General features: G+C 38.0%; 1 protein-coding gene across 1 annotated transcript in view; it reads right to left on the reverse strand.

Moving 5' to 3' along the window:
- LOC133747078 (zinc finger protein 717-like) overlaps positions 1-26702 on the reverse strand; it is a 380365-nt gene that overhangs the window by 145134 nt on the left and 208529 nt on the right. The window lies entirely within an intron of this gene.

Below are 26702 nucleotides of genomic sequence, written 5' to 3' on the forward strand. Positions count from 1 at the left end.
GCTGATTTTTTAAATACTTTTCAACATCCAACATCATATGATTTTGTTGAATTTTTCAACTGCCTGGACAATCTACATGGCTTGTTCGAAATGTTAACCGCCTCTAGCATTTTTTCTTATATCTCACTTGTTATTAATTTTATTTTCATTTGTATTTAATTTATTATAAAACTACTTAGGAGAAATGCATGTGTTTTTAAAAGACATGCTTATACTTAATTCATATTTCAAGTTCTGATCAATTTGCATCATAATCAATGTAATGCTGGCTTTCTAAAAACTGTGAAAATATTCTGTGCTTATTTCTACCATGGTATGTCTGGGAAATATATGTGTCTATTTTTTTTCTTAAATGTTTAGAATATTTTGTATTTCTATAACTGAAATTTTGTATCTGTAACTTTTTATTTGTTGGTAATCTTCAAATTGTGTTTTAACTTGCTTAGTTTAATTTGGAGTTTTCCTATTTTATATTTGTTATATTGGATTTGGGAAATTTATGTTGTGTTGTGGGAATTTGATTTCCAAAGTGTAGTTGATTTTTATCTCTGGTCCAATTTTTACTCCTGAGCTTTACAAAAAATTTTTCTAGCATCTTGACTAGGCTATATTCTCTATCCCAGTTTTCAATTCACATTTCCATGATGACTAGTGATTCTGAGCATTTTTTTCATGTATTTGTTGGCCATTTGAATTTCCTCTTTTGCAAAAAGCCTATTAAAGTCCTTTGCACATTTCTTAACTGGTTTCTTTGTTTTGTTGTTGAGTTACTTAAAATTATGATGATTCCAGCCTCATAGAAGGAGTTGGGGAGGACTCCCTCTCTTTCAGTTGTTTTGAATAGTTTGAGAAGAATAGAATGAGTTCTTGGCGCTGTGGCTCACTAGGTAATCCTCCGCCTGCAGCTCTGGCATCCCATATGGGTGCCAGGTTCTAGTCCCGGTTGCTCCTCTTCCAGTCCAGCTCTCTGCTGTGGCCCGGGAAGGCAGTGGAGAATGGCCCAAGTGCTTGGGCCTTGCACCCGTGTAGGAGACCAAGAGGAAGCTCCAGGCCCCTGGCTTCAGATTGGCACAGCACCAGCCATAGCGGACATTTGGGGGGTGAACCAGTAGAGGGAAGACCTTTCACTCTGTCTCTCTCTTACTGTCTATAACTCTATCTGTCAAATAAAAAAAGTTTTAAAAAAAGAAAAAATAATAGAATTAGTTCTTTAGAAGTTTAGTAGAATTGAACAGTGAAGTCATTTGGTGCTGGGCTTTTCTTGTTGGGAGGATTTTTGTTACTGATTCAGTCTTTGGGTAGATGGTATGTTTCCAGACAGCTATCCATCTCTTCTAGATTTTCCAGTTTGTTGGCATATTTTGTGTTAGTCATTTCTTTTTTATTTTTTAATTATTTGACAGGTAGAGTTATAGACAGTGAGAAAGACAGAAAGAAAGGTCTTCCATCCATTGGTTCACTCCCCAAATGGCCACCATGGCTGGCGTTGTGCCAATCCAAAGCCAAGAGCCTCCTCCCAGTCTCCCACATGGGCACAGGGGCCCAAGCACTTGGGCCATTCTCCACTGCCCTTCCAGGCCATAGCAGAGAGCTGGACGGGAAGAGGAGAAACCAGGACTAGAACCCAGTGCCCATGTGGGATGCCAGTGCTGCAGGCAGAGGATCAACCAAGTGAGCCATGGCACTGGCTCCATGTTAGTCATTACTGTGGACTCTCTTATGGAACTATTGGCATCTGACTGTGAAAGAACCTACACAAGAATAAATGATGTAAAATATTGTGACACTACATACACCTTTTTAAAAAAAATATTGATTTGAAAAGCAGACTTGTAGAGAGGAGAGACAGAGATAGACACAGAGAGATATTCCATTCAGTGGTTCAATCCTCAAATTACTACAATGGCCAGGTTTTAGACAGGCTGAAGCAAGGAGCCATGAGTTTGTCCTGGATCTCCCATATGGGTGGCAGGGGCTGAAGCACTTGAGGCATCATTTCCAGGTACATTAGTAGGGAGCTGGATTGGAACTGGAACAGGCAGAACACAAACAGGCTGCTATATGGTACACCAACGTGTCAGATGGCCTTTTAAGCCATTATGGCACAATGTCAGCCTCACTATATACAAATATTAAATAAAATTTATTTATAGAGCAATTACTGAAATATGTTTTATGAAAATTCAGTTGTACCCTAGATAAAAGTTGGTAATGTAAAATGATTTTGATCATAAATAATTTTAAAATCTACATAGTCTCTTTCCTCCACAGTATTTTCAGTTGGAGTAAGATAACCTGGAATGACTGAATTTTTTTCTTATCTAGCAAAATTGACATTAAACTACAAGGTTTCTGATCTGGTCAGCTCTTGCATTGCATTTTGTAGATATCCCTTAACATTTTATTCCATAATGGTTCACCTGTAAAAGAGAAAATGTCTAGCTTGAGAGACAGGGTAACAATGCATTTTTCTCTGCCCTAGCACATCTTTTTGATATATTGGAACTATTAGAAATCCATGAAACAATAGAAATATTCTCTTCCTTCTTAGAATCTTCTAAATTTCAAGATTTTTTTTAATTCAGGTAGAAGTTTGGGATAATTCTTATTCACACAGGTTGGTATAGGAGATAATTGAGATTTAAAGGAAGATTGAAGGCATATGGTAATTACCTTGCAATAATAAAAGGAATTATCCTGACCTTGAAAATATCATTCTAATAACTTCCTTGGACTATTATAATAGCTTTAGCTTTAGGTTCTCTGTTGATGTGCTTGTATTATTTAATTTTATTCAAAGTACTTTAATTATATACACAGTAAATTAAATGACTTATACATAGGTTCCATTTTATTTTATACTAAAGTCATGGACATTGGTTTTTAAATTATTGCTTCATATCTTAATTATACAACTTTTATTCGTGATATCCTTGTTTACTATTTGGGTAAATAGAAATGTAAAATACAAACTTCTTTTAAATTATTTTGAAGCTCACAGTGGTCAACTTATAGACAATGATTTGGGCTTGAGAACTGATTAAGACCCCAAACTATGGAAAAACGTGAATTGAGAATGCTTGATGATTTCATTTTCGAAGGTTCTATTCTTACTATGATATAACTACTAACTAGTACATACCAATTATCTGTTAGCTACCAAAAAGTTGGCCTGTTATTACAAATTATTTTTATATTATTTCCTACAGGGGAGTTAAGCCACATGTTGCTAACACATCTCCAGTATATTCTAATGAAAATTTAAAACTGTAGCCGGCACTGTGGCTTAACAGGCTAATCCTCCGCCTTGCGGCGCTGGCACACCAGGTTCTAGTCCTGGTCGGGGTGCCGGATTCTGTCCCGGTTGCCCCTCTTCCAGGCCAGCTCTCTGCTATGGTCCGGGAAGGCAGTGGAGGATGGCCCAAGTGCTTGGGCCCTGCACCCGCAAGGGAGACCAGGAGAAGCACCTGGCTCCTAGCTTCGGATCAGCGCTATGCGCCAGCCACAGCAGCCATTGGAGGGTGAACCAACGGCAAAAAGGAAGACCTTTCTTTCTGTCTCTCTCTCTCTCTCACTATCCACTCTGCCTGTCAAAAAAATTTTTTTTTAAATTTTAAAAAAAATTAAAAAAAGAAAATTTAAAACTGTAGAGAATCATCAGCACTTAAAATGATCTGCACCTTAGCTCATTCTCAGTACCACAGAATCTTTTTAGGTAGAATTTCCATTTTATTTTGTATCATTTAGCCTGAGAAATATTTTTAAGTGAAATTTTTAATGATACACATTTGAAAATATACTAATATGCTCATGGATTTATTTTTAAAGATTTGTTTAATTATCTGAAAGGCATAGTAACAGAGAAAGGCAGAGGAAGAGACAGAGAAAGAAATCATCCACCTGTTTCACTCCTGAGATGACCACAATGGCAGGGCTGGGCCACTCCAAAGCAAGGAGCTAGGAACCCCATCTAGCATACACACATACACAGAGACTTCAGCTGTAGTTTGTAACCGGTGAAAAACAATTCTATTATCATCTGGACCATTTGTATTATGCTATATTTTACACAGTTGAAACAAAGATTATGATTTTCTAGTTTGTGTTGTTTCATGGCACAAATGTAGTTCAAAAATACATCTCAAATTTTTGCTTTTCTAATTAAAAATAGAACTTAATTTCTGGGTACATCTAGCAAATTTGAATTCCTAACAGAATATATTTTAAAGACTTTTATTTAGTTATGTATTTATTGGAAAGACAAACAGACATACACAGAGAAACAGTGATGGATATATCATTCATCTGCTACAATCTTGAAATGCCTGTGGGCTGGCTGAGGCCAAAGCCAGGAGTCAGAGCCCAATCTGGTTCTGCCATGTTGGTGGCAGGAACTCAAGTAGTTCATTCACTATCTGCTGCCAGTCAGGGTGTGTGTCAGCAGGATACTGTATTAAAAATGAAGCTGGGACTTGAACTCAAGGAACTCAGATCTGAGATACAGGCATCCAAATGGTGTTTTAACTACAATGCAAAATGCATGACCCTGAAATATTTTAGGAGCATGTTTTAATAATAGGCTGGTATAAAGTCAACAGTAGGCAGCTTTATTTCTGCAGTGGCCACTGACAAAGTGCTTAACACTATGTAGTGTACATTCAGAGTATTAACATGTACATAAGAAATTCTACATTCATCCTGAATTATTGCCTACCAGGGATAATAAATACAATCCCTTTTTAATGAAAGAATATAGATAAAATCATTTACTCTTTAAGATGTAATATAATGACTTAATTTTATCAATATTATAGAATTCATTTAGGTCAAACATTGTCTATTTGTAAAGATCGCCGATTTTTTGGGGGGATGGAGAGTAGGTACAGTCCTTTTGGTGGATTTCCAATATTATTTAGTACCTCCAAGATATCCTGCTAAAGTGTTATGTTCACTGTTATACAACAAAATTATGTTTTATTAAAAGTAGAAAGGAAAGAACTTTTTTAATTTATTTGACAGATAGAGTTAGTGAGAGAGACAGAGAGACAGGTCTACTTTCCACTGGTTCACCCCCCAAATGGCCACTATGGCTGGAACTATGCCAATCTGAAGTCAGGAGCCAGGTGCTTCCTCCAGGTCTCCCATGCAGGTGCAGGGCCCAAGGACCTGGGCCATCCTCCACTGCACTCCTGGGCCACAGCAGAGAGCTGGACTGGAAGAGGAGCAACTGGGACAGAACTGGCACTCCAACTGGGACTAGAACCCCAGGGTGCCAGCGCCGCAGGTAGAGGATTAGCCTAGTGAGCCGAGGCACCAGCAAACATTGTTTATCCTATAGAATAACACTTTGTTTTCTGAGTTCCTCTGTCTGGTTTAGATACTATACTAAGAATGCTTCTGTGGCTTGGTCTTTTTGTTCTAGAGATTCTTGAGTTGTTAATTTCCAGCTTTGTTCCATTGTGGTCAGAAAACATGTATGGTATGATTTCCAATTTTTTTTCAGTTTGCTGGGACTTGCTTTATGAGCTATTATATGGCATATCCTAGTGAAAGTTCCATGCACTGATGAAAAGAATGTGTGGTCTTCAACTATGAGTTAAAAGGTTCTGTAGCTATTAGGTCCACTTTTTCCATTCTTTTATTTATAGTGTGTGTGTATCTTTGTTGTTGAGGCATGTTCTTTGTAGTCAGCAATTAAATGGATCTTGTTTTATAATCCATTCAGCTTGTCTGTATCTTTTCATTGGAGAATGTAGTCCATTTACATTCAAAGTTACTTTTGATAAGTAATGACTTGACTCTACTATTTTTCCTTAAATATTCCTATTGTTTGCTTAGGTCTTCCAATACATTCCCTCTTTCAACATCTTCAGAAATTCCTAACACCCATATGTTGGGTCATTTGATAGTATCTTATAAATCTCAAATAATTTTTAACATTTTTCAAATTTCTTATTTTTTTCTTCTAAGAAGTTTATAAGGATTTGTCTTCTAGCTCAGATATACTTTCTTTTGCCTTACCAAGTCTGTTGCTAAAGCTCTCCTCTGTATTTTTATTTGACATATTGAATTCTTCATTTCTAATATTTCCATTGATTTTTTTTCATAATCTCAATCCCATGGTAGAATCTTTCTTCCATGTCATGTATGGATTTCTATTACCCATGATTTTGCTTCTCATTGCTTCTGAGTAATGGTATGACTGGCATTTTGAACTCATTTGACTTATTCATCTGAAAGGCAAAGAGAGAAATGGGGGAGAGAAAAAGAGAGAGAGAGAGAGAGAGAGAGAGAGAGAGAGAGAGAGACTCTTTATCTGCTGTTTCACTGCCCCAAGGGTTGCAAAAGCTGGGTCTTGGTCTGGTTGAGGCCAAGGGCCAGGAGATCTATCTGGATCTCCCACCTGTATCAGGGGCCCAAGGACTTAAGCCATCTTATGCTGCTTTCCCAGATACATTAGTAGGGAGCTGGGTCAGAAGTGAAGCAGCTAGGACTTGAACTAGCATTCATATGGGATGACAACATCGCAGGTGGTGGCTTAACCTGGAACTGAACCATAATGGTGGCCTCAGAAGTTAAGATTTTCAGTAGTTTTTATTGAATTTTAAGTTTATATAAAGTTTAATTTTAAATAACAGCTATGTTCAACAACTGACTACCAAAATTTCAAAAACTTGAGCAATGATCAAGATGAATATAAATTGATTTCAGAAAAAGTAATTAGTATTTCTCTACTGTTATGTCTTACTAATGTCGTTACATATTTTCTATGAAATCTGGTGGTGCAATTACCTTAAAACACGAAATTTAGTTACCAGCTTAGTTGCTAAACAGTCTGCTTCTGTTACTCAGCTAATCATTTTATTGGGGCCTATCTTACAAAAGCATTATAATATGTTTTTATTGATTATATAACTAAGACATTTTACTATATTAAATTTGCAACTCTCCCACTCCAGCTCTCTGCTATGGCCCAGGAGGGCAGTGGAGGATGGCTCAAGTGCTTGGGCCCCTGCATCTGCATGGGAGAACAAGAGAAAGAACCTGGCTCCTGGCTTCAGATTGGTGCAGTGCCAGCCATAGTGGCCATTTGGGGAGTGAATCTGTGGAAAGAAGATCTTTCTCTCTGCCTCTCTCTCTCTCTCACTGTCTATAACTCTACCTGTCAAATAAAAAAAATTACCAAGAATTAATTTTATCTTCTCTGTAATAATTTTCTTAATTACTTCAGAATTTTGTCAACTAGTCTTAACTATAGGAAACCGAATAATAATTTTATATTTTATAGTTGTTTCTTAACCTAAAAGCATATATCTATATCTATATATAAATAGGCTGAGGCCAGAGTTAACTATTCCTGCTGATTTCTTTCTAACAGACCTGATGTTAATCTGCAGCAGCGACATGCCTATCTTCAGGTGTCATAATATTTAAACAAGTAATTACAATCATTTTGTCTCTATTTCCAGTCTTCCTTGAGAATGGGGACTGCCTGAGATACCCAGATTATTCAACGGATACAATGGGTAGTATGGAAAATGGTTTTCAGGGTGAAGTTTTATTTTCATTATCAGTACTGATAGATGAATAAAATAAGTGTGATTTTTCATCTTCTGGACTTAATCATAGTTGTCTGGATGCAGCGGGAGGAACATAGGGAAAGTCAAAAGAAATTTCAGAGATGCCAGCCTTGATAACCTTGAGCCACTGAACTAAATTCTCCAGAATTCTGAAGAGACAAAAATATATTTTCTGTGTTTAATCCACTATTTACTAGATGTTTCTCTCTGATATGCTTGCTTGCTCTATTCATAGCCTAAACTGCAGACATACTGAGCCAGGCTGTATTATGCTTCCATGCTTTGACTCACACAGGCCCCTGTGACTAGATGTGCCTTTTCCCTTTGATCACCTAGCTTTATGAATAAGGTTGAGTATACTTTATTACATAATTTTATTCCTCATTTAATCATCTATCACCTCAGTATTACAAATAATTTCTTTGATCCTTATTATAACTTGTATTTTCCTCATTCTGCTTATAGCACTGACATTTGTTTGCATAAGTATTTCTCTGAATTTCTCCTTAACTTTATTCCATTATTGTCCTCTACTGAAAACTTTATTGTATAATTTCATCCCTAATTGTTCCCTTCCCTTCACTAAATTTTAATACTACCAATATGTTCTAGATCTCTTCATATATTGCATGCATATCTATGTTAATACATAAAAACAGTAAGATTTTTCAATCCTGAGACAAATCACTTTTGCCCACTTTGGGCAGTACCATCTCGGTCAAGAATGTATGTTCATAGTCAGCATTTTGTAGGCATATGTTCAAATAATAATACAACCTTGACTTTTAGAAATTTAACACAAAAGCTCTGCATGAGGCAACATTAAAAATAAGTACACTTTTCTAATTTATATTTCAACCTACTCCTTGGTTTGACTTTTCCTTTTCATCTATGTAAGACATTTATCCTAATTCAAATTATTTCTATTGAGAATGGCAGGTGGACAGACTCAAATGGTTAGGTTAATATTGACTGATGAAACAGATTGGGAAAAATTTTGACTTCAGACATAGTTTAATTCAGAGTATAAAAAGCATCACCACAATTCAGTTCTTTCATTCTTTTGGGTCTGCCATGTTCTCTAGCTTTGACTTATTCCCAAATTTGTATTCTGTAGCCCTTGGGTCACAATTTTGTAAATTTCTCTACAGAGTATATTTATTGAAGTCAGAAACCTCCTGCCACAGTGTTAGGAAGGGAATGCCAAGAGAGGAAGGCCTGAGAAACTTCTCAAAGTGGATTCTTTTAAGTACAATTCAAGGGAGGAGCAGAACACAGTTTTGTAATCTTGATATTAAAAAAGAACAAAGCAAGAAAAATATATTAGATATGCTGTAGAACGGTATTAGAATAAAAAGAAATAAATAGGCCAATGGAATGCAATAAAGACCTAGAAATAAATGCAGGCATCTACAGGAAACCGATCTTTGACAAAGGTGCTCAGAATATGCATTAGAGAAGGGGACATGTTCTGAATAAATGATGCAGGGAGAATTGGATTTCCAAAGGGAGAAGAATGAAAATAGACTATCTTTCACTATGCATAAAGGCCTACATGCAAGACTTGAAACTATGAAACTACTAAAAGAAATCATAGGATATGATTAGACACAGATTATAGCAAGGTTATTATAAAATCAGGCTGCAAATACACAAGAAACAAAAGCAAAAACATATAAATAGGACTTCCTTAAACTGAAGTGCCACAAAGGAAACAATCAACAGAGTAAACAGACATCCTACAGAATGGGAAAAACCTAAATGCCAATGAAGTGATGAATGGGTAAAAAAATGTAGCTTATACATACAAATACAATAGATTGCCAGTCAGCACTTTTATCTGTAACAACATGGATGGAACTGTAGGTCATAATGTTAAGTGAAATAGGTCAGGCACAGAAAGACAACTACAATATGATCTCATTCATATGTGGAATCTAAAGTTTATTTAAAAGTTGAAAGTAGGAACCGGCACAGTAGAATGGTGGGTAAAGACACCATTTGCAGTGCTAGCATCCCATATGTGTACCAGTTTGAGTCCTGGCTACTCCACTTCTGATCCAGCTCCCTGCTATGGCCTGGGAAAGCAGTGGAAGATGGCCCAAGTCCTTGGCCCTTGCACCTGTGTGGGAGACCCATAAGAAGCTCCTCAATCCTGGCTTTGGAATGGTACAGCTCTGGCCATTGCAACCATCTGAGGAGTGAACTAGCAGATGGACCTCTCCTTCTCTCTGCCTCTGCCTCTTTCTGTAACTCTCACTTTCAAATAAGTAAATAAATATTTAAAAAAAAGAAAAATAGAATAAAATTAGAATAGTGGTTAAATAGTGGTTATCAGAGACAGAGGAGAGTAGGAGAGAGGGAGGCATGAGTGAAATTTGGTTACTGGCAGTATCAAAATAAAATAGAATAAAAAATTTTGGTGTTCTGCTGCAGAATGGAGTGAATAGATAATATACTGTGCACTTTTCTAAAAGTAAAACAGAAAGGATTTTGAATATTTTCATGATTAAAAATGCTAAATGTTTGAGGATATTGATGTCTTTACCCTGATTTGAATGTTATGTAATGGATATATGTGTTGAAACATCAGAAGACAATCCACAAATATATTTTTAGATGTTTATTTATTTATTTTTCATTTACTTGAAAGGGAGAAGGAGAGACAGAGAGAGAAAAAATCTTACGTCTGCTGGTTCACTCTTTAAATGCCTGCAGCATCAAGGGCTAGGGCAAGCTGAAGCCAGCAGACAGGATCTCCATTAGCATTTCCCATGTGAGTGGCAGGGGCACAGTCACCTGTGCTATCATCTGTTGTGCTCAAGATGTATTAGCAGGAAACTAGATCTGTACAGCAGAGCTAGAATTGAAATTGGCACTCTGATATGGAATATTGATAATTTTTAGGTATCAATTAAGAGTATAGGGTTTCGGTTACCAATGAAAATTATATTTCTTTGTATTTCATCACCTGGGGCATCTGCTAATCTCTGAACTAACCCCCATAACTTATGAGTGCAAAACCATCAAGAAGGACTATTGTTGAATAAGGAAAACAGCTTATAAAGTAAGAAATAGAGCTGGCAGAGGCACTGGAATAGAAAAATTTAAAACTTTTTTTTTCCCATAGGGTTATGGGCTGAATGGTGTTCTCCCAAATTTGCGTGTAAAACTCTAAGCCCTAGTACACCGCAATGTAAGTATATTTGGAGATAGGTTCCTTAAAAACATAATTAAGGTAAAATGATTATTTTACTATATTATGACTGATACCCTTATGAAACTGATTAACAATACTGGGAAAGTGACAGAGGGAGAAAACAGCCACCCACAGCCCAGGAATGAGGACTTTCAACAAATCAACCTTACTGACACCTTGATCTTGGAGTTCTATTCTCCAATATTGTGGTAAAATAGATTTTTGTTGCTTAAATCACCCAGTCTGTGGTACTTCATTTTTGCAGGAATGTTTTTCCTCTTAAATTTTTATTAATATAAAGAGAACAGATTTCATGTATTTTACAGGTACAGTTCTAAGAAGATAACTATACATTTCTCTCTCCTCCTTTCCCTCCCTCAATCCCTCTCCTTCCTCTCTTTTTTCTTTACTTTTTGCAGACATAATTTCTATCCACTCTATAATCACAGGCTTAATTCAACACTAGCCATCATATTGAATAAGTAAAAGTAAGAAGAACATAGAACCAGAAGAACATAATAACAGAAATTTATTTGTTCTTTATAATATCCTGAAGCATATCTTCTAAGAACTGTATCTAGGGATGAATCATGGTGGTAGCAATACAATTGTAAAGAAAACCCCATCAAACCAATGACTACCAAAAGGTGGTTGAGAAGACTGACAAAGGCAAAACCATGGCAAGATTTTATTGGGATGTTTGAAGCATTTTAATTGTTGAAGGCCAAAGAGCAATAGTATCTGGTCATTATGAGAGGTTTTAGATAAATCTAAACTTTTCCAAAAAAATCTCCAAGGGAAACTGTCCAGATATCCTCCACCAGGTCAACATCTTGGCTAAGTCCATTTGTTGAATAGGGTAAGTTTGCAAATTTCAAAGGAAAATTCTTAGGGATCCATCTCCAAATCCTCATTTGTCTGCTCCTGACTTACTTTTGTTTCCAAACCTTTAAAACTATTTATTTATTTGAAAGGCAGGGTGACATAGAGAAAGGGAGAGACTTGGAGAGACTGGGAGATATATATATATATATATATATATATATATATATATATATATATATAGAGAGAGAGAGAGAGAGAGAGAGAGAGAGAGAGAGAGAACCATCCACTGGTTCACTTTCCAAATAGCTGCAGCAGCTGGGATTGGGTGAGGACAGGGCCAGGAGCCTGGAACTCTATCTGGGTTTCCATTGTGGGTGTCAAAGGCCTGGCATTGCAGGTGGTGGCTTAAGGTGCTGCACCACAATGCCAGCTCCCTGATTGATAATCTTAATCTTTTAAAGGTAATCATTTTTCTTTTGTTAATAATGTAAAAATATAGGCAGCAATATCATTCCTACTAAATTATTCATATATTTCCCTTTAATCACCATAAATTTTAAATTTCATTATCTCAGAATAATTTTCTTTTTGTCTTCATATCAATCACGTGTGTGTGTGTGTGTGTGTATCTTTTAACATCCTGATGTAGTTCAATTGTACTGCTGGGAACATGTGAGCATCTTGGTTGATTTTTCATTGTGAGGTTACATGGTCCACAAAAACCCTGGATTTCCTTGGTAAAGTTCATACACCCGGTGTTTCAAACACAAATTGGGCCAGAGTAGTGATTCCCCCTTTCCAGATAATGTATTTTTAAATTTATTGGATTTTTATTGGACTATAAATTGGTGTTTCATTTTTTCAAGTTCTATTGGAATTTTTTAAGATTTTATTTATTTATCTGAGAGGTAGAGCTACAGAGAGTGAGGAGACAGAAAGGTCGTCTGTCTGGTGGTTCACTCCCCAAATAGCCACAATGGCCAGAGCTGTGCTGATGTGAAGCCAGGAGCCAGGAGCCCCCTCCAGGTCTCCCACGCAGGTGCAGGGGCCCAAGACTTGGGCCATCCTCCACTGCACCCCCAGGACACAGCAGAGAGCTGGACTGGAAGAGGAGCAACTGGGACAGAATCTGGCATCCCGACCTGGACTAAAACCAGGGATGCCGGTGCCGCAGGTGGAGGATTAGCCTAGTGAGCCGCGGCACCGGCTGGAATATTCCAAACTTTTAAGAAGGAAAAAAAAGCTGAAATTTCCCAAACAAGCTTCAACTGGAACTAAACAGAGAATATATTTCAATTTCATTTAGGAAGCCAGTGTTGTATATATGATGCAAAAAAACTCAGGATATGAATTAAAATGAAAGTAAATAGCATCTGTTTTATAAACAGGTGATATCTTAAGCAAATTATTATTATATGAATTCATTCATACAGGAAAATATAGTAAGTCAATAAAAAAAGCGAGACACACTAAAATGTGAAGAGCATTCAACATTCTCAAACAGACCCAGGTAGAAAAAGTGAGGGAATTATACGATCATTTATATATTTTTTTCTATTTTTTTAAACTTTTATTTAATGAATATAAATTTCCAGTGTACAGCTTATGGATTACAATGGCTTCCCCCTCCCATAACTTACCTCCCACCCGCAACCCTCCCCTCTCCCGCTCCCTCTCCCCCTCCATTTGCATCAAGATTCATTTTCAATTCTCTTTATATACAGAAGATCAAAATGTACAGCACATTAAGGACAGAGATCCCACATGAGGAGCAAGTGCACAGTGACTCCTGTTATTGACCCAACAAATTGACACTCTAGTTTATGGCGCCAGTAACCATCCTAGGCTGTCGTCATGAGTTGCCAAGGCTATGGAAGCCTTCCAAGTTTGCCGACTCTGATCATATTTAGACAAGGTCATAAAAGACAGAGTGAGGATAGTAACCAATGATCCTAAGAGTGGCATTTACCAGGTTTGAACAATTATACAGCATTAAGTGGGGAAGAGGACCATCAGTACACACAGGTTGGGAGTAGAGCCATTGGTGGTAGAGTAGAGGTTATGATTACAAAGGAATGAGGCCCAAGTGCACTAGACAGGGCCTAGAACAAAGGACAGAGTCATTATTAGATGGGGCTAAGAAAGGTGCTGTCTAAGCTACAAGTAATTTTTCTGATTGAGAGGCAAATAGAACCTGATAGAAGGGGCTTGATAATAATCTGGTGGGCTTTAGGCCTTGTAAGTTAAGAGGCCCAGACCTATCTATCTCTTCACATGGGGTATATCCTAAGGGAGGTGTGAACCTCCTAGGGGAAGGCACTCTGTTGACTTTCATTACTTGGCTGGCCTGGGAGGAGAGCTGGCCTGGTAAAGGCAGGTGGCATCTCTAACAAGAAATTTACAGTTCTGCCTGCGATGTTGCTGACACTACGTGGCCATCCCCTCAGCTGCGGTGGTCACTTTGGAAGCTGGGCTGAGTGAAGGGCTTTTCAGCTTAGAGCCAATAAGATCTGTGGCTCTGACCTGGGCATCCTTCGACTCCAGTGCAGGTCCATTTCCAGTGATCCAACTCTTGGCAGAGCTGCCAGGGCTCTTCACAAGCTGACTTCTGCTGAAGCCCAGGCTTACCACATTGAAAGCCACTGCAGTGGACTGGCCTGTTGGGTCTCCTTGAGGGCAGATCACTGTACAGATCAGCCATTAATAGGCCTGCCACCTATTGCTTCTGATGCCGAGCTTTCTTTTCCTCCTGGTTTGTGTTCAAGCAGACCAGAGGATGCAAGTCAAGGGAGTGCCCAAGTCCCATCTCTAATCTTCGGTGGCCTGAACTACAAGTCTATAGTCACAGGCATGTTCTGTAGTAGTTTTTCTAAGGTAGACAATGCCCATGAGGAAAATTATATTCTCACTTTAAAACTTTCTTTCCCTTTGGTCTGAAAGGGAGGTTTTTCTACTTACCGTATACTTCGCTGATGGCGAAGTGAATCTAGCTATGAGATTATTATTTAAGTTCTTATTTTGGCTATGCTATTACAGAAAAATGTTAGCCATCTCTTTTATAAGGTCTAAAGATTAAATTGTGCATCCTACAGATTCCTTCATAATAGAATTAGTTTCCTACCTTGAAGAGAATAGAGAAATGAAAGAACAAGTTGGGCTTAGAATAGAGAAATGAGGGAGCAAGTCCTAGATCGCTTGCTGACAATAGCAATATCACATGAATACTTAGCAAACCATTTCAACCATTAGATAACAACTTAAGAAAACATTTACCAGAAGGTCCAATGCCTTCTATAAATTTTAAGAATCATGTATTTGGAAACACCTCTTAAATATCTAACATGGTGTAGTTTGTTTAGCCAGTAAACTTAAGCACAACCATCTAAAATGTTTTTAGTTTCTTTCTACCAACACGTTTAAAACATATGATACACAGATTCAGGTCACACAAATTAAAATGTATCTTTGATTGATTTTAGCAGCTTAAATTTATGGACAATCTTATCTACACGCCATTTAAAATAAAACTCTTAATAAAATTTCCCCATGTGGACATACAATATGTACACACATATAACATAGCATAATAGACCAATATAGCAATTTTAATAATAGCTTTTAAAATCTTTAACTCATTTTTTCGATTGCCAATTGATTTCAATTGCTTTTTCTTTTTAGTAACCTCAGTTAACCATACTTTCTCTCAGTTGGTACTGTTAATACATTATTGGCTTCATCTGTTTACAGAGCCATCCCAAAGTACTGAATACAATAAAAGTGGCTGGAAAAAGTCCATAGGAACCTATAGGAGGACAGCTAAACACAGAACCAACAACCCTTTAGTTTTATGAGCACCATATCATATATAACTATGGATGACAAAAGACTTTAAGTCACCATGTTTAAAATTATAAACTCATCAACCAACAAGAGGCACTTGCTTACTTCACAGTATTTTTGAAAGCACCTGTAGGATTTTACAAGTATTTAACCCTTTAAGCCTCTGGGGCTTTCTCATTAAGATAACTATCATGTCTAGTAACACAAGATCATTAGACTTTTTAATTCTCAAACATTTGTATTAATAGCATTTTCCATTATAGAAACTTAAAGTCTGGTACCACATCACATCTTGACAGTCCTTCTAATATAATCCAAATAGCCTGATTAGTTGGTGTCCCTATAAGATGAGAGACATAGGTCCTTCGATTTTTTCAGTTGGGCCCAAACTGGAAAAACCAAAGTCCAGGATTTACTGGAAATTTTAGAGACCAGATTGTTTGAAACTTTGATTTTTTGAATGCCTGTCAAGAGTGCCAAGAAGGCTCAAAATCCAAAATATCTGGTTGAAATAAGATTCCTTAAAATCATGACATAACATAGACCAAATTTGATCATTGTTAGAAGGTGATTATTCAAATCTTTGAAAATAAGCACATATTTAAATAACCCATAGCTCTTAAAAAAAATCAGCTGTTTTTGAACAATTAGAATTTAACAGACATCAAGAGAACATAATAGATTACTTTAACCCATTGATTTAACAGAGCATCAGAGTTTAATTCTATGTCAAAGAGAAATTGAGCTTCCTGGGATCTTTTGCTGTGAGGTTTCCTTCCTTTACCTTCTTTCATATTGGTGACCATGTTTCTGTGTTTCTGTGTGTAACACATCTTTAAGCATCTTTTGCAGGGCTGGATGAGTGGCAACAAATTCTTTCAGTTTCTGTTTGCTATGAAAAGCCTTAATTTCACCTTCATTCACAAATGAGAGCTTTGCAGGATATAATATTCTGGGCTGGCAGTTTTTCTCTCTTAGTACCTGGGCTATGTCTCGCGATTCCCTTCTAGCTTGTAGGGTTTCTGATGAGAAGTCTGCTGTGAGTCTAATTGGAGATCCTCTGAGAATAATCTGACGTTTCTCTCTTGCACCTTTTAGGATCTTTTCTTTATGTTTCACTGTGGTGAGTTTGATTACAACATGTCGTGGTGAGGATCTCTTTTGGTCATGTTTATTAGGGGTTCTATAAGCTTCCTGTACTAAGATGCCTCTGTCCTTCTCCAAACCTGGGGAATTTTCTGCTAGTATCTCCCTGAAAATGCCTTCTAATCCTTTCTCCCTCTCCATGCCTTCAGGAACTCCTAGAACCCGAATGTTGGGTTTTTTAATAGTATCCTGTAGATTCCCGACAATATTTTTTAGATTTCTAATTTCTTCTTCTTTTCTTTGGTTTGCCTGTTTCCTTTCCTGTTCTCTGTCTTCTAAGTCTGATATTCTCTCTTCTGCTTTGCCCATTCTGTTTTTAAGGCTCTCTAATGTGTTTGTCATTTTATCTATTGAATTCTTCTTTTCATTATGATTTCTCGTCACTATCACAGTTTCTTGTTCTACTAGTTGTTTCATTTCATTTTGATTCCTCCTTAATATTTCATTTTCACGAGAGAGATTTTCTATCTTGTCCATTAAGGATTTCTGTAGTTCAAGAATTTGTTTTTGAGAACTTCTTAATGTTCTTATCAATTTTTTGAGATCCGCCTTTTGCATTTCTTCGATCTCATCATCTTCATAATCTTGAATTGGGGTGTCTTTCTCATTTGGGGGCGTCATAGTGTCTTCCTTGTTCTTGTTAGCTTGGTTTTTGCGTTTGTTGTTTGGCATGTTGGAGATTTTTGGTTTCTTCACTGTGGTGTTTTTTCTTGTTACACTATGGCTCTATATTAAGTGGACTGTCTGCTTTCGGTGGAGCCTTAGAGGCTTGAGATGAGTGTGGACTGAGAGCTGTGTTTGGTTCCTCAGGGTTGAGGGTGTGTCAAAGAGGACACTCCCAGGTTAGGTGTGGTAAATCTCTCTTTCTTTTTTTTTGATTCAAAAGGGATGTAATTCTGCACAGCTGAATGTAATTGGAGGTAGTTAGCAGGCAAATGATATACCCACAGGAGCCAGAGATCGGAAGCTCTTTCCCAAGGACCACACAGGGAATCTGTGCTGCCCTCAGTGTGGGCTCCAATTCTCCTGCAGTCTCCCACTGGGTTGCCAAGTTAGATCCTAATCTCCTGTTATTTCACCTCTCCCCGCAGAGTCAGGTGTTTCTGCTAGGCTCAGGGCCGGTGCAGACCTGAGGTTGCCCTGCTTATGATGTATGTCCAAAATGGCACCTGCTCTGTCTTGCTCGCCTTTGAGAGGTGAGCAGAGAGAGAGAAACTTGTGTCTGTATTGGTCACTTCTTTTATTTTTTTCCTCTCTTCCAGTTAGCCTGGTGAATTTTTCCCCACGGAGTTTCAAGCCTCGTTCCCTCTAGCCTCCTCTTTCCGCTTGCCCGCTGGTGTCTCAGGCTATTGAGGTTCGGCTCACCTCGCGTTCCAGTGCTGGTGTGTTGAGTCTGCAGCTGGTGTCCCGAACTTGGGCTCCCACGCTCTCCACGCAGGTACACTGTGAATCACTAGTTCCGGAAGAGTTTCCTCTGCTGTTTCATCCCCTACTCTTCCTTGACCCTGCAGTATCTCCACTTATATTAAACTGTCTCTCCCCCGGACTAATCGTGTGCTCCCTGCCTATTCTGCCATCTTGCTGCTCTCCCTAAAGGCCCTAACTTTTCATGGCCCAAGCAATTATTGATCCTGTGGTCAAGGGTGACCAAGATTGAGTGATGCTATCTCACCCCATCTGTAAGCTACCAAAGCCTGAGTGATAGTGCAAGTTTTATATAAACTTTGAGAAGGAAGATGTGAGTAGTTGAGAAAGATAGGCAAGGGCCTAGGAAATGATACTTATTTGAGGGATCTTGGAGATGTGACTTTCAGTGAAGGGCTAATTTGTCATATCTGAAATATCACTCCCTTACACACTCCCATTGCTTAATTTTGCCTTTGTTATTCCCAGATTTGAACTGTTTGAAACCTATCCTCTCACTGCATTTTGTATTTGGAGGTAATGCTGAATCTCCCTGTATCCTGATAGTTTTTTCTGGTGGCTCAGGAATTGTCAGGATCTCTGTACCATATACGAAAGATGAAACAAAATGTGCTTTAGGACATTGTCTGTTGACAAATGTCAAATGATTAATAGATGTCAGATACCATGGCATTTTAAGTAGAAGCATTTACTTTACAGGAATTCGAAACCAATGCTCATGATGTTCAGGCAGTTTAAGTGGCAGCAGTCTTGATGACATCCTTGCTGACATAGCCGGCATGAATCATGCCCTTGGAAATATCTATGTGATTGTATTTGGCATATAATTAAATTTTTCCATACTCATCAAAGTGTATCAGCATTTGATATATTACAAATCAACAGAGGCTTTTTGTTGTAATTTTATTTGTAATTTTTAAAGTATTTATTTGAAAGGCAGAGCATGAGAGAAGGGGAGAGAAAGCTGTTCCCTCTGCTGGTTAATTCACTCACCAAATGTCCCTAACAGCCAGGGATATTCCAGGCTGAAGCCAGGAGGCAGGAATCCATCTGGGTCTCATATGAGGGTACCAGGAATCCAAGTACCTATCCATCATCTCGGATGATGTATTTTAAGTATGTAATGGCAAGCAATAACAATCTAAGAATTCGCATATGGGATATGGTTGTCCCAAGCAGCAGTCTAACCTGTATTCGACCTTCTCAAGTCTGGTGGTTTGTCATGATTTTTGCCTAGACCTTGTAATCTCCAACAGGGAAGTCCCAGATTTCTTCATAATGTAACAATTTAATAAAGTAAACTCCAGTAGGCAAATTCTTTTCAAAGTGTGTTAGTATCATATATATTGATGTTTTCATTAGCCTAAGGATAACTAGATTTAATTACTGTCAATTAAATTCCCTGTAGTGTGATGGCTGGATCATATTGTAGATCCATTTTCAGATTTCTGAAGAATTTCCATACTGTCTAGCATAATGGTTGTTCTACTTTACATTCCTACCATAGTGTATTAGGGTACCTTTTCCCCACATTCTCTCTAGCATTTGTCAGTTTTGATTTTTGGATGATCGTCATTCTAACTGGGGTGAGATGAAACCGCATTGTTTTGTTTCCATTTCCCTAATGACTAGTGATCCTGAGCATCCTTTCTTGTGCCAATTAGCCATTTATATTTCATCTTTTGAAAAATTCCTGCTCATATCCTTAGCCCATTTTTTGACATATTTATTTATTTGAAAGGCAAAGTAACAGAGTGAAAAGGAGACAGAGAGATCTTCCCTTTACTGGTCCACTCCCCAGATGGCTGCATTGCAGGGCTGGGCCAGGCTGAAGCCAGGAGCTTCTTTCAGTTCTGCTATGTAGTTGCAGGGGCCCAAGGAATCTCCCAGGCACATTAGCAGGGAGCTGGATCAGAAATGTAGCAGGTATGACTTGAACTGGTGCCCATAAAGGGATACTGGCCTGCAGGTAGTGGTTTACACACTGTGCCCCCTTAGCCATTTCTTAACTGGGTTATTGGTTGTGTTGTGGAGTTACCTGACTGGCATCATAAACACTAGGTTAAATGTCTCTCTTTTTTAAATTTTTTCTCAACTATTATATTTGATCTACTGAAAATTCTTTTCTGTTTATGTCATGACCTCACTGATTGTTTCTTTTTCTTCTTGAATTATTTGACTGTTTTCTCACCATCATCCATCCAAACATTATAGGTGCTTTCCCATTTATCCCATCCTGAAATTATTAATCTATCTGGCCCTCTGTGGTCTGACACTCCTGTTTCCCTCACTTACTTCTATCCAGCATTACTATGAGCTGGCTTTGACCAAATCATCAAGATAGGACTTTTTTCCATGCTTTTCTATGTTTGCCATGTCTAGCCTCACCTTGGTGTCAAATCCTGCTACTTCTGGTTTGTTTGTTTGTTTGTTTGTTTTGCTTTTAATTTTTTAAGCAAATATTTGAATGCAGTGTTTAAAAAGATGAGGAAAAGGGAAGTATTATATTTTTATTATACCTATAAAGATTTTAGTTTTTTTAAAAAGATTTTATTTATTTATTTGAAAGAGTTACAGAGAGAGTGGAGAGAGAGACAGAGACAGCGACAGAGAGAGAGAGAGAGAGAGAGAGAGAGAGAGGCCTTCAATCTGCTGGTTCATTCCCCAAGAGGCTGCAACAGCCAGAGTTGAGCTGATCCAAAGCCAGGTGCCAGGAGCTTCTTCAGGGTCTCCCTCGTGGGTGCAGGGGCCCAAGGACTTGGGCCATCTTCTACTGCTATCTCAGGCCATAGCAGAGAGCTGGATCAGAAGAGCAGCAGTTGGGACTAGAACCAGTACCCATATGGGATGCCAGAGCTTCAGGTCAGGGCTTTAACCCACTGTGCCACAGCGCTGGCCCCAGGTGATACTCTTAATTCAATAAATCTATATCAGGCTATTTTTTAAGTTGATAATTTTGTATGGCCTACAAATAATATTAAAATATCCAAATGGATTTTGGTAGGACACAGGTTCCCAACTTCTGCTAATGCAAGTATTCATCTTATTTCATTTTACTTGAGCATGGAGAACTTCTTTAGCATTTTATAGCATGTGTCTGCTGGTGGTTATCTTCATATTTTGTTGTTCAAAAAATGTATTTTTTCCTGGCTGGCACCATGGCTTAACAGGCTAATCCTCCACCTTGTGGCATCAGCACACCAGGTTCTAGTCCCGGTTGGGGCACCGGATTCTATACCGGTTGCCCCTCTTCCAGGCCAGCTCTCGGCTATGGCCCGGGAAGGCAGTGGAGGATGGCCCAAGTCCTTGGGCCCTGCACCTGCATGGGAGACCAGGAGAAGCACAAGGCTCCTGGCTTTGGATCAGCACAATGCGCCAGCCACAGCAGCCATTGGAGGGTGAACCAACGGCAAAAAGGAAGACCTTTCTCTCTGTCTCTCTCTCTCACTATCCACTCTGCCTGTCAAAAAAATGTATTTTTTTCCACTATACAGATTAATGTTCATTTTTTGTTTACTTAAGAGACTATCTGATAGTCCACTCCCCAAATGCCTGAAAACGTTTGAGCAGGGGCCAGGCCAAAGCCAGGAACCTGGAACTCAATCCAGATCTTCCATGTGGGTATCTGGGACTCAACTACTTGAGCTGTTATCTGCTGCCTTCCTGGGTGAGCATTAGCATGAAGCTAAATCAGAAGCAGGGGTAGATACACTGATATATGAGCATACCAAGAAGCAGCTTATCCCAATGAGCAAAAATGTTTATGTTCCCCTTATATTTTACAGTGTTTACATTACTTATAGAATCAGGGTTGGGAGAACATTTTCTTTGAGTACACTGATGATTCTTTCCATTGTTTCTGTGGGGAAGTCAGCCATCATTCATGAATGGCTATAACTCAGTATGCCATAGGCTATTCTTTTTTTCATTACATTCAAGATCTTTTCTTTGTATTTGGATTCCTTCCATTTCTTATTTGCCTAGAATAGTTTTCTATCTGTGCTGATTAGGACACATTCTATACTTCACTCATTCTATTTTTACTGAAATTCCAGTTGCAGTTATGAAGGACTTTGAAATAACAGACAAGATTATTTTGATGCAAAAATATTAGTAATCCATGCATACCAGTGGTCTGGAAGAAGTTTATTCAAAATCAATACTATAAACACTATGCATAAACATGAAAACAGCACATTTGTGCATTTAATTTTTCTTTAGCCAAAGTGAACTTGTTTTTTATTTCTCCTTTCTGCAAATCCTTTAATGTTAGATTGCTTTCTAAATCATTCCTGGGCTTCTGAAGCTCTTTTATGAATTAAAATCTTTTGACTTATTTTCCATTTTAGTCTGTTTTTATGTCTGATAAAAATGGTACACAATGGGTTATTTAGAAAGAAAAACAGCTTTCAAAATTACTTGCTTGAAAGAGCAACAGAAAGAGGGAGGGAGGGATTGAAATTGAGTTTATACATGGACTCACCAAATGGATACAACAATCAGGGTGGGACAAGGCCAAAGCCAGGAGCCAGGAGTTTTATCTGAGTCACCCACAAGGGTGGCAGGGACCTAAATGCTTGAGCAATCATAGACTGCCTTCTTGGTGCATTAGCAGGAAGCTGAACTGGAAGTTGAGCAACCAGGACTCAAATCAGACTCTGCTGTGAGATCAAAGATTCACCAGTGGTGGAATAACCTTCTGTGCCACAAGACTAGCCTCAAGAAATCAAATTTATTTCTTAGAGTCTGAGGGTGGGCAGCCTAAAGTCAAGAGGCCCTATCTGGAAAGATCCATCTCCCTGAATCATAATGTGGCAAGAGTGACATCAAATGATGAGAAAAAAATAAGAGGTAGAACTGAGAGCCTTTGGTCTTTTAAAATTGGTAGGAAGATGTTCCTTAGGATAGGGAGTGTTACCTTGAGGATTAAGCTTCCAACGCTTTGTGTGGATATGTTAAAGTCCTACTATATATCATGCCCCATTGTGCTATTTCTTTTCTATTTCCGTTTTTTGAATACCAATAGGCATTTTTTGACAGGCAGAGTTAGACAGTGAGAGAGAGAGAGACAGAGAGAAAGGTCTTCTTTCCATTGTTTCACCCCCCAAATGGCCGCCACAGCTGGCGTGCTGTGCCAATCCAAAGCCAAGAGCCAGGTGCTTCCTCCTGGTCGCCCATGTAGGTTCAGAGCCCAAGGACTTGGGCCACCCTCCACTGCCTTCCCGGGCCACATCAGAGAGCTGGACTGAAAGAAGAGCAACCAGGACAGAATCCAGCACCCCAACAAGGACTAGGACCTGAGGTACAGGAGCTGCAGGCAGTGGATTAGCCTAGTGAGCCATGGTGTCGGCCCACAAGTACATTTTCATTATAGTAAATATTTAGTTTATCATTCTTTATCTAACTTTAAATGATTTGTAATACTGGAATATATTTGGAGATTATTAACTAATTTGCCTGCTACTTGTAACATCTAACTTTTTTTTTTTTTGAGAGAGAGAGAAAGATTTATCTTTTGGTGAATTCTCCAAATGCTCACATCAGTAATTTAATAAGAACAATGTGAGTGTGGGTTATTTATCAGCCTTAAGATGATCACAACCTTTTAAATCAACAAATAAGATTAAAATATTGACTTAAAAATGAAAGCATAATGGTTGGCAAATTCATTTTTTTTTGGAAAACTTTTATTTAATAAATATTAAATTTCAAAAGTACAACTTTTGGATTTTAACAGTTTCCCCCCATAACCACCCTCCCACCTGCAAACCATCCCACCTCCTACTCCCTCTCCCATCCCATTCTTCATTAAGTTTCATTTTTAATTATCTTTATATACAGAAAATCAACTTAGTATATACTAACTAAAGATTTCAACAGTTTGCATCCACACAGAAACACAAAGTATAAAGTACTGTTTGAAGATTAGTTTTGCTGTTAATTCTCATAGTACAACACATTAAGGACAGAGCATACATGGGGAGTAAATGCACAGTGACTCCTGTTGTTGATTTAACAATTGACACCTCTTATTTATGACATCAGTAATCACTCAAAGCTATGGAAGCCTCTTGAGTTCACAAACTCCGACCTTATTTAGACAAAGCCACAATCAAAGTGGAAGTTCTTGCTTCCCTTCAGAGAAATGTACCTCATACATTGATGGCCCATTCTTTCCACTGGGATCTCACAGAGATTTCTCATTTAGGTCATTTTTTGCCACAGTATCTTTGCTTTCCATGCCTAAGAAACTCTCATGATCTTTTCAGCAGATATGAATGCCTTAGGGGCTTATTCTGAGCCCACAGTGCTGTTTAGGGCACGTGCCATTCTATGAGTCTGCTGTGTATCCCACTTCCCATGTTGGGTCATTCTCTACTTTTTAATTCTATCAATTATTATTAGCAGATACTGGTCTTATTTATGTGATCCCTTTGACACATGCTATCTTTATGATCAATTTTGAACTTAAACTGATCATTTTGACTAGTAAGATGGCATTGGTACCTGCCAACTTAATGGGATTTGGAGTCCCATGACACATTTCTAGCTCTACCATTAAGAAGTAAGTCTGAGTGAGCATGCGCCAAACTGTACCTCTCCTCCATTTCTTATTCCCACTCTTATTTTTAACAGGGATCAATTTTCAGTTAAATTGAAACATCTAAGAATAATTGTGTGTTAATTAAAAGAGTTCAACCAATGGTATTAAGTAGAAAAAATACTAAGAAGAATAAAATAGTAAGCTCTTTCTCGACAGTCAGGACAAGGGCTGATCAAGTCATTGTTTCTCATAGTGTCAGTTTCACTTCTACAGGTTTCCTTTTAGGTGCTCAGTTAGTTGTCATGGATCAGGGAAAACATATGATATTTGTCCCTTTGGGATTGGCTTATTTCACTCAGCATGATGTTTTCCAGACTCCCCATTTTAATACAAATGACTGAATTTTATTTTTTACCACTATGTAGTAATCTATAGAGTACATATCCCATAATATCTTTATCCAGTCTTCTGTTGATGAGCATTTAGTTGATTCCATGTCTTAGCTATTCTGAATTGAGCTGCAATAAACATTGAGGCACAGACAGCACTTTTATTTGCAAATTGGGTAAATTCCGAGGAGTGGGATGGCTGGGTTATGTGATAGGGCTATATTCTGGTTTCTGAGGAATCCCCAAACTGTCTCCATAGTGTCTTTACCAGTTTGCATTCTCACCAAGAGTAGATTAGTGGGCCTTTTCTGCCACATCATTGCCAGCATCTGTTGTCAGTTGATTTCTGTATGTAAGCCATTCTAACCAGGGTGAGGTGAAACCTCATTGTGGTTTAGATTTGCATTTCCCTGGTGGCTAGTGATCCTGAACATTTTTTCATGTGTCTGTTGGCCATTTGGATTTCCTCTTTTGAAAAATGTCTTTTTAGGTTCTTGGCCCATCTCTTAAATACATTGTTTGTTTGGTTGTTGTGAAGTTCCTTGATCTCTTTGTTGATTCTGGTTATTAATCCTTTATCAGTTGTATAATTTGCAAGTATTTTCTCCCATTCTGTCAGTTGTCTCTTCACTTTCCTGACTCATTCTTTAGCAGTACAGAAACTTCTCAATTTGTTGTAATCCCATTTGTTAGTTTTGTCTTTGACTGGTGTTATATCCTTGATCAAATATAAGTTGGCTGTAGATGTTTGGATTGATTTCTGGTATTTCTATTCTGTTCCATTGGTCTACCCATCTGTTTCTGTACCAGTACCATGCTGTTTTGATTATAACTGCCCTGTAGTATGTCTTGAAATCTGATATTGTGATGCCTTCTGCTCTGTTTTTGTTGTCCAAGATTGCTTTTGCTATTTGAGGTCTCCTGTGTTCCATATGAATTTTAGCATCATTTTTTCAAGATCTGAGAAAGAATGTGTTTGGTATTTTGATTCGTAACACATTGAATCTGTAAATTGATTTGGAAGAATAGACATTTTGATGATATTGATTCTACCAATCCATGAGCATGGAAGATTTTTTTCATTTTTTGGTATCCTCTTCTTTCTTTAAAGTTTTGTAATTCTCATCATAGAGATCTTTGACATTCTTGGTTAAGTTTATTCCAAAGTATTTTTTATGGCTATTGTGAATGAGATATTAGAAGTTCTGTCTCAGCTGTGGCATTTTCTGTGTATACAAAGGCTGTTGATTTTTGTGCATTGATTTTACATCTTGCTACTTTGCCAAACTCTTCTATGAGTTCCAAAGTCTCTTAGTGGAGTTCTTGGATCCCCTAAATAAAGAATCATATTGTCTGCAAGGAGGGATAGTTTGACTTCTTCCTTCCCAATTTGTATCCCTTTAATTTCTTTTTCTTGCCTAATGGCTCTGGATAAAACTTCTAGTACTATATTGAATATTCAATGGTGAGTGGGCTTCCCTGTCTGGTAGCAGCTCTCAGTGGGGATGCTTCCAACTTTTCCTCATTCCATATGATGCTGGCTGTAGGTTTTTTATAAATTGCCTTGATTGTGTTGAAGAATGTTCCTTCTATCCCCAATTTTCTTAGAGTTTTCATCATGAAAGGGTGTTGTATGTTACCAAGTGTTTTCTCTGCATCTATTGAGATAATCATAAGATTTTTCTTCTGCAGTTTGTTAATATGGTGTATCACATTGATTTGTGAAAGCTGAACCATCCCTGTATAACAAGAAT

This window comes from Lepus europaeus, chromosome 18, assembly GCF_033115175.1.
Source record: "Lepus europaeus isolate LE1 chromosome 18, mLepTim1.pri, whole genome shotgun sequence".
Classification (NCBI taxonomy): domain Eukaryota; kingdom Metazoa; phylum Chordata; class Mammalia; order Lagomorpha; family Leporidae; genus Lepus; species Lepus europaeus.